This window comes from Triticum aestivum, chromosome 7D, assembly GCF_018294505.1.
Source record: "Triticum aestivum cultivar Chinese Spring chromosome 7D, IWGSC CS RefSeq v2.1, whole genome shotgun sequence".
Taxonomy (NCBI): Eukaryota; Viridiplantae; Streptophyta; class Magnoliopsida; order Poales; family Poaceae; genus Triticum; species Triticum aestivum.
In genome coordinates, this window is record NC_057814.1 from 327,902,942 (window position 1) to 327,905,971 (window position 3,030).

Here is a 3,030-nt window from a genome sequence, read left to right on the forward strand (position 1 = left end):
GTTTCCAGCATTTTCCAAGAATGATGAACATTTTTGAAAGCCATTTGGATTTACTGGAAATATTTTGGTTGAACCTAGTGAATTCCTTTAATGCTAGGGTTTAGGCAATCCCCATTTCAAGTTTCTTTCAAAATTAAACATGATGACATGAGGAACAAGCAAAAGTCAAACAAGGGCTGATCTGGGGCTGTGACAAAGATACACCGCTGGCGCTTTTAATTTTTCTTATTAATTTGTTTGTTTCACCCTCTAATTGGTGGGACCCAACATACTATGTGGAGAGAGGTAAGGTGACTAAGGCTGCATTATTTCTGTACTACCAACACTGCTTTAAATTCCAAAAGACATTACCACCAAGGCCACATGACACGATTATGATTTAAATCCCAATGACTCCCACACAAAAGAAAAACATGACATGCTTGTCACACGAATGCAGGAATGTATAAAAGGTTATTTTCCTCTCGTTAAACATAACGTGAGGGTGGTGTAGCTGGTTAGCCTGTTCGCTCATCAAACTTGACGTCTCGGGTTCGATAACCGCACTTGAGCATAATTTTGATTTTGTTCGACTTCTTTCTTCCACCCAATGACAGGTAGGCCCCGCATGACAGATAGAGAAAGTGATCTGGGGCGGTGCCAGAAGGATTCTTTGACTGGTCAAAATGGATGGATACGGAGCTATACGATCTCGCAGTGACCGTATAATCACCTCATCACGTATACGCTGCAGCCTCGGCGCTTGTTTTCTAGGGTTTGCACTCTTCACACTCTCTCTCCACTATATTATATACACGCTGGAGCCTCAACGCTTGTAGTTGCTCTCTTCACACTCTCTCACCCTCTCCAGATCTAAACAAGACTTTGTTGGCCTCTCTTTCTCTCTCTCTCTCTCTCTCCCCTCACTGCTGGTCAAAGAGCCGGCAGGATTCGTCCACCGGGAAGGGAAGGAGGCTTAATGATGTAGGGTGGAACCCTAGATGGCCGATCTTTCACAAAAGGAGCAGATCCCTACGAAGAACGCGATGAACACGAGGGGAAACATGAGGGAAAACACGAGGGGAACACGAGAGAAATCACTCAACCAACAAGAATAGATCACACATGCGCTAGATCAATGAACACAAAGGTGAGATACAAGATCCAAATCCAACAAAGGACGATACAAGAGGTAACCGGTTCTTCTCCGAAAGGAGGTCTTGATGGGGGCCACCCAAGAGGGGGTCTTGAATCCAAGGTGATCTTCTCCGTAGAGGGGCCGCGGTCTCTCTCGTGGAGTAGATCCGATATGGATGAGCAAAGCTCTATCTCTAAATGAGCTAATCCTTTGCTAACCCTAACTAGGAGGAGGTGGGGGAGTATATATAGTCTAAGGGACGAAGGGGTACATGGGCCTCGGCCCAGATGCGCTGCACGCAGGCAGAGGGGGCCGGATGTCCGGGCGACGAGCCGGATGTCCGGGCCTTCCCGAGACGCCGGATGTCCGGGCGCTGGGGCCGGATGTCCGGGCTGGTCCGGATGTCCGGGCTGGGGCCGGATGTCCGGGGCCTGTAGCAGCTGTCTCTTCTTCCTTCTCCTTCCTTTGCTTCCGCGCACGCTTGGCCTTGGTCCTTGGGTTCTCCATGGTCTCCTCGAGTGTACCTGAGTATGAACAAGGTCCGCGCTTGAAGTAGCATCCATGTCTTGCATGCGGAAATGGAAGATGCGGAAAGGAGCGAGTTCACCTTAAGTCCAATGGCGTAGGCTCGAGTGTACATGGGGATGATCGTCGGATGCTCCGCATCATGTCCCCTCCCTTGGGAAAGATCCGACCTCGGATCGAAAACCTCATCACCATGGAAACGGTTGTCGTGGACGGACTTGTAGTTGGACGAAGTGGAAGACATGGCGCAATCCAAGTACTCCAAGGTGTCTCTGGAGTGGTACACATGCAAAAAGAGCAAACACAAGCGACACTCAGAAATACAATGGTAAGCGCACACAAGGTGTCCATCATGTAAGAATGAGTCCGTGAGGCAAGATTGTTCATGACAAAGCACATGAAGCTTAGCAAGATGATATGGAATGAGATGTAAAGCATTCATGGCAGTAAAAGCATTCATTGTGCACACAAATGTGTTGTGAATGTGATCAATGCAACCATGGTGCAAAATGATGTCATAGTGAGACCGTTTATCAATAGCATGAGTATGGCAATGGATGCTCAATGTGAGTATGTGATCATGCAATTGATGGTAGGCAATGTGATCATTATGTATGAATATGCCATCAAGAAAGATCACAACAAATTTGCTAAGAAATGCGCAAGCTCATATATCATGGATGACATAGAAATACAAGATGCAACAAGGCAATCATAGGGTGAGTCAATCCATGCATAATATGAAAATTTGCTGTGGGTATGATATGTCCATCGAGCATGACATATGGGAACACAATCAACAAATATGTATGTGTTGGTGCAATGTGTCAAAGGAGTGTTGATGTACCAATGCTCGATGTCGTGGCACTCCTCAACTTGAAGTTCCATAGGTTCCATCTCCAATGTCGCTCCTCCGTTCACGAGATGTATCATGTAGACAAGAAGAAGGAAACAACAATGAAATTATGGCCCATCCAATATGCATATTTGTAACATCCCAAATTTCCCATTTGGAATGTTTTACAATTGTAGCTAAGCATCTATGCATATTGCTTGAATTGAGTGACATTTGAATTATTTCAGAGGCTTTTGAGTTTGTTGGAATTTGGATTCAAATTGGCAGTTGAATTTATTTCAAACAATGCCTGACAAATACTTGAGCAAAAGTATGAGAGGAGTAAACATGACACTCCAAAAATGTCAGAAGAAAAATATTGCCAAAAAGTTTGAATTTAAATTTGAAATTTTATTTGGGATTTCCAGAAAATTGTTTTTTTTAGTTTGAGTTTTACCTCTGAAAAATGTCCACGTTGTAGGATTAATTCCCCTGAGAATTTTGATATATATATGTCCTATATAAAATAATATATATTTCTCTATATTTTTTT